This window comes from Agelaius tricolor, unplaced genomic scaffold (assembly GCF_023055355.1).
Source record: "Agelaius tricolor isolate 1412-34295 unplaced genomic scaffold, bAgeTri1.0.p SCAF_15, whole genome shotgun sequence".
Lineage (NCBI taxonomy): Eukaryota > Metazoa > Chordata > Aves > Passeriformes > Icteridae > Agelaius > Agelaius tricolor.
In genome coordinates, this window is record NW_027269275.1 from 21910541 (window position 1) to 21922812 (window position 12272).

The window sequence follows — 12272 nt, forward strand, 5'->3', positions numbered from 1 at the left end:
AAATTAAATAAAAAATAAAATTAAAAAAATAAAATTAATAAAAAATAAATGAAAAAGAAAATAAAAACCGTAAAGTGCTGTAAAGTACCGTAAAATTTCCATGAATGTAGTGGCATAATGCACGACTGTCGTAAAACTGCCGTAAAGCTGCCGCAAAGCGCGACTGTCGTAAAAGGTGCCGTAAAGCGAGACTGTCGTAAAAGGTGCCGTAAAGCGCGACTGTCGCAAAAGGTGCCGTAAAGCGCGACTGTCGTAAAAGGTGTCGTAAAGCGCGACTGTCGTAAAACTGCCGTAAAGCGCGACTGTCGTAAAACTGCCGTAAAGCGCGACTGTCGTAAAAGGTGCCGTAAAGCGCGACTGTCGTAAAAGGTGCCGTAAAGCGCGACTGTCGCAAAACTGCCGTAAAGCGCGACTGTCGCAAAACTGCCGTAAAGCGCGACTGTCGTAAAAGGTGCCGTAAAGCGCGACTGTCGCAAAACTGCCGTAAAGCGCGACTGTCGCAAAACTGCCGTAAAGCGCGACTGTCGTAAAAGGTGCCGTAAAGCGCGACTGTCGTAAAAGGTGCCGTAAAGCGCGACTGTCGCAAAACTGCCGTAAAGCGCGACTGTCGTAAAAGGTGCCGTAAAGCGCGACTGTCGTAAAACTGCCGTAAAGCGCGACTGTCGTAAAAGGTGCCGTAAAGCGAGACTGTCGTAAAAGGTGCCGTAAAGCGCGACTGTCGCAAAAGGTGCCGTAAAGCGCGACTGTCGTAAAAGGTGCCGTAAAGCGCGACTGTCGCAAAAGGTGCCGTAAAGCGCGACTGTCGCAAAACTGCCGTAAAGCGCGACTGTCGTAAAAGGTGCCGTAAAGCGCGACTGTCGTAAAACTGCCGTAAAGCGAGACTGTCGTAAAAGGTGCCGTAAAGCGAGACTGTCGTAAAAGGTGCCGTAAAGCGCGACTGTCGCAAAAGGTGCCGTAAAGCGCGACTGTCGTAAAAGGTGTCGTAAAGTGCGACTGTCGTAAAACTGCCGTAAAGCGCGACTGTCGTAACAGGTGCATTTTTACGACGGTCGCGCTTTACGACACTACCTTTTATGGAACTTTTATGGTACTTTACAGCACTTTATGGATTTTATTTTGTTTTTTTATTAATTTTTAGTTAATTTTTTTTTTTAATTTAATTTTTATCTTTTATTTTTAGTTTTAATTTTTCTAGTTTTCAAGCTTTTTATTTTATTTTTATCTTTTATTTTTAGTTTTAAGTTTTCTATTTTTAAAGCATTTATTTTATTTTTTAAATTTTATTTTTTATTTAATTTTTAGTTTTAATTTTTCTATTTTTAAAGCGTTTTATTTTTTTATTTTTATTTTTATCTTAATTTTTGTTTTGATTTTTTTATTTTTAAAGCATTTTTTTTTCTATTTAATTTTTATTTTTGATTTTTCTATTTTTAAAGCTTTTTATTTTATTTTTTATTTTTTTTTAATTTAATTTTAATTTTTAATTTTTCCATTTTTAAAGCACTTATTTTATTTTTTTAATTTTATTTTTTATTTAATTTTTAGTTTTCATTTTTTACTTACAAAATATTTATTTTATTTTTTAATTTTATTTTTTATTTAATTTTAATTTTTAATTTTTCCATTTTTAAAGCATTTATTTAATTTTTTATTTTTTATTTAATTTTTAGTTTTCATTTTTTACTTACAAAATATTTATTTTATTTTTTTAATTTTATTTTTTATTTCATTTTTATTTTTGCTTTATCTATTTTTAAAGCATTTATTTTATTTTTTTTAATTTTTAGTTTTGATTTTTTTTATTTTTAAAGCATTTATTTTATTTTTTAAATTTTATTTTTATCTTAATTTTTAGTTTTGATTTTTTTATTTTTAAAGCATTTATTTTATTAATTACTTTTTATTTAATTTTTATTTTTGAGTTTTCTATTTTTAAAGCTTTTTATTCTATTTTTTAATTTTTTAATTTAATTTTTATTTTTAATTTTTTTATTTTTAAAGCATTTATTTTATTTTTAAATTTTATTTTTTATTTAATTTTTAGTTTTGATTCTTCTATTTTTAAAGCTTTTTTTTTTTATTGTTACTTTTAATTTTTCTTTTTTTCTCTTTTTCTTTTTTCTTTTTTTTTTCTTTTCTTTTTAATTTTTAAAGCTTTTTATTTTATTTTATTTGGTGCTGTCCAGACCAACTCAAGCTGGTGATTGTGGTGGTGTTTGAGGGTCTTGCAGTTACCCCGATTAATAGGTGGTAGAGATGATGTTTGGAGGCCACAGTGTTACAGGTAGGGGTTAAACAGTTTTTTAGGGTCTTTCAGGTGATTTTTCAGGGATTTTTAGGGATTTTTTAGGGGTTTTTTTGCAGGAGTTTTTTAGGAATTCTCTGGAAATGTTTAGGATACCTTTAGGGCTTTTTCAGAGCTTTTAAAATAATTTTTTAATGACTGTCTTACCGGGGCGCCCCAGCCACCCAAGGCACCCCGTGCCGGCGCCGCGGCGCTCCAGCCCAGCCTCCCATCTCCACGGCCCCGCCGCCACCCCCCACTGCTTTCGCTGCAGCTTTGGTACAGCCTGGTCCCGGTTCCGAGCCACTGCGTGCCGCTGTCCGGCCACAGCCGGCATCCCTGTGCCCTGTCACGCCACTTCTGCCGCCACTGCGTCTATACACGGCACCACAGCAGGGGAAAACTGCAGCGCCTTGCATGTATCCTTCCGCGTCTCTCCTTCTGCCGGGCACCGAGAGATCCCTCTGCAGCGGGTAACCCTGAGCAACTGATACCTGGTGTGCCTCCGCGTTTTCGCCTTCCACACTCCTAGCACCCAGTGGGACTACTTTGTGTCACGATTCGTCTGCACAGCCACATCCATGCACACAAACCGTGCGACGAGGAGGAGGAGGAGGAGGGTGGAATATGACAGCTGCTTTAATAAATGTAGGACAGACAGAATTATTTTGCCCCTGCAAATGCCAACCCTTTGATCCCAACGCAAAAGAATTTCGATAAATAACCGTTCCCAAATAGCTCCAGAGTCCCCCCAGTGTTTGGGACAGATTTCTCGACCCAAAATGAGACAGTAAATCCTCAAAATTCGCCAGCATTAATGCCAAAGTTAGAAAACTCACAACAATCTTTTGATAATTTTCAACTAACAGACTGGTTTGAAAAACGCCAGTCACTTGTTTTTGAAATTTTTGAAAGTTTAATAGTAATAAAATGGTTATAAAAATAGTAATACAATCAGAGTAATAATAATTTGGACAATTTGAATTAGGACAATATGAGATAACAAAAACAAAGAGTTACGGACATCGGGGTACCTTTTTCTGGGCAGCACGGGCCCGAAAAAGGACCCCCGTTAACAAAGGATTAACCCTTAAAAGCAATAGCCTGTTGCATAGTCATACACTTCATACATGATGCATAAATTCCATTCAAACACAGGATTCTGTCTGCTCATCATCAGCTTCTTCCTTCTAATCCTAACAGTGCCTTGGAGGCGGGGAGAAGTTCGTTTCTTCTGATAAGAGGGCAATAAATTCTTTTTCTCTGAAAGATTCAGGTGTCCTGTGGCCGCTATCTCACTGCAGGTCCTTTCTTTAAAAAAAGTATCTTACATAGCATCGTTTCTATTTTAACAGTTTTTGTAACCTAAAACTATATTTAACACACTACTTAAGAGAATTAATACAGCATTACTTTCTAACACAACACATATAATATTCATTTTATTATTTCTGAAAAGCCAATCATAAAATACATGCATTTTTCACAATCCCCACTCCTATTCTTTGTAAATCATTTGGCTTGAGCAATATTTCTTATCTACTTGCATCTTCTGGACTATGCTGGCAAAATAAAACAGGGGATTACACAAGGAAGAAATATAAAAACAGTTGTAACACATAAAATAAAAGATCCTAATTTCTTCTAATACATTACCCTACCAGCCAGGTTTTAACATTGTTTTCTAATTTTTGGACTGGTACCTCGGTTATTATATGCGTATATATATTTTTTTCTTCTTTGATTTCTTTTGCTTTTTCTAGAATGACTTTTCTGTGCTCATCAATTTTCAACAATCTGATATATTAAACTTTCCACAAACACCCCCTTCTTTGGCCAATATATAGTCTAAAGCCAACCTATTCTGATACACTACAGGTTTTGTTTGGCTTAGCTGACTTGATAATAACTCTAAGCCTGGGCGGCTCCATTTGCTATCATTTCCATAACTGCTTGGAGTCTTGTAATACGACTCAATAGATAATTTGGGGTCAATACAGAGTTCAATTGCTGTGCTGGTTTTACTTTTTTGTTTATTATTTGTTTTTTTTACCAAATCTTGAACCGTATCTTCAAGATTAAATTTAAAACAAATCCATCTCTCTCCTTTTAGACATTCAATTCCAAATCTATTACCACATTTTCCTAAGTTTCTTGTAATCCAATAATTTATTCCGTTTTGCCTACAGGTTCTTAATTTGGATGGGTTATAACAGTGGCTGTTGACATAGGTGTGTGTAATTAAAGAGGAACTTTGGTTTCTTTCCACGTGATGCTTTCTGTAGCATTTGTGACACGATCTTGCTGGTATCCCAAAAGGGAAAAGAGAACAAATGAGTGCCAGAAACAGGAATAACAGAGGTCCAGTATGCCTTATACTCCCATCTCCCAGGCCTGTGAGGTTGCAATCCACAGCAGGTGTATTTGATCTTCTCGGTGGCGAAATACAGAGGCCAATCTGGTCTTGCCCTCTATTTCCTTGTCACATTCTCTTAACTAATTTCCAGGCAAATTGGTTTTGACACCCTTTAACTGTGGTCTCTTACCGTTCTTCAGGTATCTCTCATTCACCAGGCACTAATAATTCCCATCCACAAAGCTAAGTTATTACTTTAACACTTTTTGCAATAAGAGCATAAATGTTGTGAACTACAATACTAATTATTCTCACAATTCAAGCATTTACTTATAACCCAGCTAGCATGTCCAGTATTGGAATGAATCAAATAAAGTTTACTGATGGAAATGGTAATTCCCCTTCTCCCCAGTACAATTCTCAGGCTAAGGTCAGAACACAAAAACAGTCTTGATCCTTCTATCTGGAGTATTCCTCCCCTAAGGAGATGTTCAGGCAGTGCTTGAAACCAGTGGTATAAGCATTGTCTTACTTCTGAATTCAGTGTTATTCTTTGTACATTTCTTGGATCATTTGGCTTTTCCAAACTATTACCACTCAGTCCCCATTGGAAAGTCAGTTTGGTATCACCCGGTTTAAATGTGATAGTCCATTGATTCTGCTGGCATGAATTCACCCTTTTTCCGTGATTCTGATTGCTGCTTCGGTAGTACCTGGATAGGACTTCTTAATAGCATAGTAATAAAAGTAAGATAATACTGCATTAACTTTTACCATTCACTTTTCTTCCAAACTTTCTGGGTTTAGCTAAAAGCTTTTTCCACAGCAGCCTCTTCTTCTTCTATCCAGCTGTGCTAATAGCTGCAGAGGCAAGTTCTTCTTTTTGTGAGTTACAGTTAGTTAAATAAGAAAAGCTAGACCAATTTTAACACTAGATGTATCACATCTATTGCTTTTTACTTTTTGGGCAGCATTTAATTGTTTTAGCCTTACAAACCCATTCTTCAGGAAAAAAAAAACAAAAACCAAAAAACTTCTTTTTAACAGTAAAACAAAACACACAAAAGAAAAGACCAAAAACCTTCTTACTTAAGAAAAACAAACCACTTTGTGAGGTTTGGAGAGTCAGCAATCTCTGCTTTGATTTTATCTTTTAGTGCTAGCCCCCCTCCCGCTCTTTTCACAGCCTTGCTGTCAATGCCGTGCTGCCACTTCGCTGCAGGGCCGGAGCAGGGGAGAGCAGCCAGGGGCATGGGGACCCTGGGGGCAGCCTCGCGTCCCTTTTGCCCTCTCTCTCTCTCTTCTCTCTCTTTCTCTTTCCTTCTCTGTCTCGGCCCACTTACCGGGGCCGACGCAGCCATCCTCGACTCGGGACCCCGGCAGTCTGGGAGCCCCCCTGGCAGTTCCACCACGGAGCCAGCCCGCTCCTGCCTGGCAAACCCGTGTGTCCCCTGCTGCCAGCACCGCCGCCGGGTCACCTCCATGGATCGGTGCCTGCCGCAGCCTCCGAGACCCCGCCGCTCGTAGGGAGCGGTCAGACACCTCCCAACCTTGACAACCCCAAACCTGGCGTCCCCAGGTGCTCCTGACATTCTTTTCCTTTCTCTAGTCAACTTCTCCTCTTTTCCCTTCAAGGAGAGCCCATTCTGCTAAACCCTTTCTGGACCTCAGTTCGGCATTGAATAACCTCCTAACAACCGTGTGTTAAGACACTTCCCTGCCTTTCATGCAAAAACCCCGCATTCACACTTCTGCTCTCTTCTAGCACCAAGATGTCATCACTTCACATTCTAACATCTCAGAGTTTGATAACCACCTCCCTACTTCAACTTCTCTCTTTCTTCTCTTCTTACCTGTTTTTTTGGGTTTTTGTTTTGTTTTTTTTTTTTTTTTTTTATTCAACACACCTCAGATGGTATGAAGTGAACCTAACTAAATTACTTCCAAAAGTAGGCTTACAACTTTATTTTACTAGGATTGCAGTAGCTGTTAAATACCTACTGGCTAGCTGTGGCTTACTGAGTCTAACATCTTTGATATATAAGCTACTAGATATTTTTTTACTCTTCCTTACTCTTGAATTAAAATTTTATGAGCTACTCCATTTTCTGTATTTATGTATAAATGATAAAGGATTTTTCTAACAAAGGTAAGCTTAAAGCTGGTACTTAGGCTAGTTTTAACTTAACTCTTTTAATTTAACAATATCTTCTTTGGTCTGTTTTACATCATCTCCTTCTGTCAATTTTTTTCATACATGAATTTTGCTACTTGTGCATACCCCTCAATCTATAATCTATAATATTTTAATAATCTAGGTAATTTTCTGATCTCTCTCTTTGAAGAGGGAGGGAGAACGAATAAAATTCTTGCAATTTTCTCATGGTTGGTTTTCTAGCTACTTTTATTTATTAAGTGTCTAAGATATTTTACCACTGGGTAGTGAGTCTGAGTTCTTTTATTAACCTCCCTTTAATCTTATACTAGTCTATAACTCCCATCAGACTTTACTGGGGGAAAAGGGATATTATGAGGAAACATACAAGGTTCTAATGCCCCATCCTTTATTAGTCCTTCTATTACCGGCTTCAAATCTTCCCGTCCTTCTAAAGATACAGGATACTGACATACACGTACGGGACAATCTTCTCTCCCAGTTGTAACCCTTATGGGGTCAATATTTAATCCTCCCCTATTTCCTTCTCCAGCCCAAACTTCTTTGTTGATTTTTTTTTCTTCATCCTCTTGGCCTAATTTTAAAACTCTAGCTGTCATTTTCCCATTTTCTGATATAACTCCTATTCTTAATTGCACTTGTAAGACTCTTCCCAATAAATTGCTACCTGCCCCTGGGACCAATAAGACATCTCCCATCCAAATTTTAGTTTCTTCCCTCAATTACTACATCTTTAATGAGCAGAAATGTAAAACTTTCTCTTTTTGCCCCTGTTACTTTCACTATATGTTTGCTCACACTGTAACTTTTTGGAATATTTAACAGGCAGGTTCTCTCTGCCCCTGTGTCTATTACAAATTCCAATTCTTCTTCTTGGGGACCCACTTTTAAAGTTATCACAGGCTCCAGATGGTATTTGTCCCCCCCAAAAAATTAGAGCTTATGACCTCCCTATTCCTCCTCTGTGCCCATCTCTTTAAAGATTTTCAGATCTTCCACTTACTTAGGACCATTTTCCTATTTCTCTTAAGTTTATCTATTTAGCTGATGTTTCTTCTTTCCCCTCTAAAAGCTGTCCCTTAAAAACTCTTTTTTTCCCTGCATTTCGCCTTTGATATGCTGTCTCATTTATTCCTTTGATTATGTAATTACAATAATTATTCACGTGTTTACTCCCCTCATTATTTTTACCCCACTCAGGAGGTACGGTTGGCATTTTGTCTTCTCTGGGGGTCCCCACAGATTATCTTTTTTCCTAAGCTTTTATTTCAGCTGCTCTGATTAATTGCCTTTCTTCCTGAGAAAAATATTATTTTCATTACAGACCTCATCTCTTCTCAAATATAAATGTTTGGACCTAAAAATTGGTCTAATTGTTCAGCTATGCCTATGGGATCCTCCAAATATCCCTTTTATTTATTTCTTAAAATTTCAGACCTCAGACGAAGTCAAAGGAGCATTTACAAACCCTGGTCCGCCCCCTCCTATGGGAACCTCTTTTAATGGAAATAGACCAATCCCTTTATCCCATTCTTTTTGGATTTTTATCTTCTATAGCTTTTCTCCCGTATTTTTAGGAAGAATCAGGAGAGGGCTTTCTTTTACCTGAACTTTTAGTGTTTCGATAAAGTGATTCCTTTAGAGAGTTCCGCTGAGCAGCCGGAGCTGTGGTTACCAAGGGAACGGAGCTCAGGGCAGGACGGGGGAACTCGGCACAGCTCCAGGTCTGGGTGCTCCAAAGGCGGGGTCTGCAGCCGGGATCGCCCGAGGGGATCGGCACAGCTCAGGGTCTGGGTGCTCCAAAGGCGGGGTCTGCAGCCGGGATCGTCCCAGGGGCTGTTCCGGTGCAGACCGAGCTGGAGCGTGGATCGGCCCCACGTGGCTCACGGCGGCTGATCCGGCAGAGACAAAGCCGGCGACTGACCCCGGCTGCAGCGGCGGGAGCCGAGCAGAGTCAGGGCAGCCGGGGATGGGACAGACGGGACCCCCCCTCGGTGCGGTCAGCGCGGTACCCACGGTGCACACGGCAGGACGGACCCCCCGCCCCTTCCGCCGGCACAGGGGCTGGGGCAGCCGCGAACGAGTGGGGGAACAAACGGGAATGGATGAGGTAATATTTCTATAAGCAAGATTGAAATGAAAGCGAGCTTTGAGATCCCTCAGTTACTGAACAACAGGAAAACAATGGTGTGGCCAGCTGAAGGTAATCCCCTTTGATGAAACAACACCCTCTGCCTGCAGACAGCTCCAAGGGGCCGAGCAGACCCTACCAGCTTGGCAGAAGGGGTCCAAAGAGGAGCTTTTAGGGTTTAAAATGTAACACGGTATGGTAATGTAGTGATTCTTATAGGCTATAGGATTTGTGTATTGTACTAGATTGGTTAGTGAGAAGTAGAATATTCAACACAGAAGATGATTTATTGTATTGTAATGGGAACTTCACTCTCTTGACCTTTTACTCACTTACCCCTTTTTACTCTCCTATGCTTTTGCTCTCTTACCTTTTTATGCTCTTACCCTCTCATCCTCTCAACCCCTCTCTTCTCTCAGGCCTGCTCTGAGCTGTGGCTGGCAGCTCCCAGCAGGCCCCTGCACCCAGGCCCTTTGCAATAAACCCCAAGTTCCACGACCTGGCTTCAGAGATCTCTCGTCTCCGTCCGTCCCGACTGTGCTACCCCCTGATGCTCGTACAGGTAGAAACTCACTCACTAGCAAGGAAAAATCCTTCCAAAGCATTTTTTTCTATTTTTATCCTCCAAGTGTCCAACTTCTTTTGCTAAATTTCTACAGATTGGAGTTCAAATTACCATTTCTGACCAGTGCAGAGACAAATGATGAAACATTCCTGAGTTATTCTTACTCTTCAACTTATGGAAGTAGCCAGCACTCAATTTGCATGATCTAACCAATGTAGACATTTCACAGAAAAGCACTTTCTATAGCAATATTGAAAAACTATAGATTGAGGTAAAACCATCAAGTTTCTGCCCTCACTGGTGGAAAGTCACATGTTGTTTGAAGAGCATCCCACTGAATTTTCTAACGATGTGTAAATGTGTCATCTGGACCACAGGAGATACAGCAGGGTTAAAACACTGAGCAAAACTGAAGTTAACAAACACAAGGTTCATCAACCTTGCAATAGAAGCTTGCAGAAACCTTTCAAGGCTTATCCAATAAAACCCTGTGGCACTTTGTTCTTCCCCCTCCTCCCAAATCTCCATCCGTCTGAGCCAACATCAGCAGGAAATTTTGCACCGGAAGCTTGCCAGATAAAATAGCTATATCATCTGCCATTAGTTTTAGAGAGTTATTCAAAAATAGATTAAAAATTATATATTATTTTTTAGCTGTGTCCTAAGTTAGGGATGGGCCAAGTCTTGTGTCTTTGTCTCACAGAAAGGTGGTTCATGTGTCCTTTAATATCATATGTGCAAATATTTCCAATCTGCATTCTGCCTTATCAGAAGGCTAATTACTTTATTATACTATATTACATTACATCTAAACTGAATCTGCCAAGTACTCAACCCCGCACACACCACACACTACTCGTGACTGTCACCCAACAGTCCTGACACACACACACACACACTTGGCCCTGACAGGCCAAGGAAACAAAACACCATCACTTTGGGTGAACAATCTCCATGTTGCATTCTACTTCGGCACAAAGGCACAGAAAATGAGATAAGAATTGTTTTTCCTTCCTCTGAGGTTCAGAGAACGTGAATCCCAGAAATATTCTTGGGAAGAATTGTGCCTTGCTTTGCTCTGTGAAGAGAAATGGGGTGACAGGTGCACCCTTGCCTCCAGGGCAAAGAATCACGGAATGGTTTGGGTGAGAAGGGACGTTGAGGTTTATCTTTGATTTATCCAACACTTCAACAGGCAAGAGGGGGCTCATCTGCTTCAGAGCTGCTTGCTTTTCTCACACCTTTCACAAGCAAAGCCTGAAGCAACCCCTCCCAAGTTGCCCTATCGACCAGGGGACCCCTCAGCACTCGGTGACACTGCCAGCAAAACCTCAAACTTTTACTCACACAGGGACGAGGCCGTGCACTCAGTTGTAACCCAGATTCTCTTTTTCCAGCAGTAGCCTCGAACTTCCTTTGTTCTCTCTGCAGGCCTTTTTGCAAACACACCAATTAACAGACTACACAAGTTTCACCAGCAGACTTCAGCTAAATCCAAAATTGGTTTCTACCCCGAGTAAAATTTCCAACCCCCTGTCTCACCTGCGATGTTTGGAGATCAAAGGTCCTGGGCAGGGTGCAGGCCCATGGACACAAATGCCATCCCTTTTCCAAGGGAAACAAAATTCATCACCCCAGTTTCCTTACATCAGTTTTCCAAAGACGTTCACCGCTCCCAGGTCACTCAGAGTTCTTGTTGGCTGCAGACTCGGTCTTGGAATTATGGAGTTATGCTTCCTCCTAACACTTATCTCCTCACCTCGGCCCCCTGCTGCTGCGTCCCCTTCTCCACCCCTAACCCTACTCTATTTTCCAGCCCGCCCTTAACCCGTCCCACCACACTTCCCGCTCCATCCGTTACTTCACCCACCGCCCACCCGTGACTCCCCTGCAGCAGCACGCAGGAGCCCGAACCCTCGGAGGACGGCGCAGCTCTCGCAGCAGGACAACACCCAAGCGAGACAGGCAGGGACAACGTGTGTGGGCTGCAGGGTGTCACAAGGGGCTGCGGGCTGAGGGGAGGGGGTTGGAGGGTGACACAGAGGATGGGGGGAGCTGAGAGGCAGAAGGGAGCGTTAGGAGCAAATGGGGGGCTCCAGGGTGGCACAGAGATGCTGAGAGGCTGAGAGCGGGGAGCTTGAGGGTGACAAGAAGAGGGTGAGGGGAAGCAGATGCCTTGAGGGGCAAAGTGGGGGCTGCTTGAGGGTGACAGGTGAACCACCCCTCACACCACCCCTAACCTTACCCTAAAAACCACCCCTAACCAGGTGGAGAGTGCATGGTGGAGGCCAGGGGGCCAAGGGACAATGTCAGAGGTCGGGGTGGCACGCAGACATTGCGGGCTGAGGGGCAAGGAGGGGGAGGCTTGACAGATGGAGAGTTCACACCGAGGGTTAGGGATACAAAGGACACAGGGTACCAGGTAGGGTTAGGGTACAGGGGCAGCAGCCCTCAACCCAACCCCAAGGTCACCCTAAAGAGCACCCCTAGGACCCCAGTTTTCCCCAACAGCAGCACAAGGCAGTAACCCCAATGCTGGGACAGCCCCAGAACTCTCCCAGCAGCTGCAGGCAGCAACCCTAATAAACAGGTAGCAATGATGTTTGTGGTCTAGAGAGTGACAGGTAGAAGTTGGGTGCTGAGCAGTTTTTTAGGGGTTTTTTTAGGGTTTTTCTCATGGCTTTAAAAGGATATTTTAGGGCTTTTTTTGAGGAGTTTTCCAGGAATTTTCTGGTAACGCTTAGGATACTTTTAGGGCTT

General features: G+C 41.6%; 1 long non-coding RNA gene across 1 annotated transcript; it reads right to left on the minus strand.

Moving 5' to 3' along the window:
- Positions 1–2068: 2068 nt before the first annotated feature.
- On the minus strand, positions 2069–8874 carry LOC139596568 (uncharacterized). Its single transcript, XR_011681351.1, has 2 exons — positions 8422–8874; positions 2069–5366 (listed from the first exon to the last, which is right to left on the minus strand). It is a non-coding gene; the product is annotated as an uncharacterized lncRNA (long non-coding RNA).
- Between the last annotated feature and the right edge of the window lie 3398 nt (positions 8875–12272).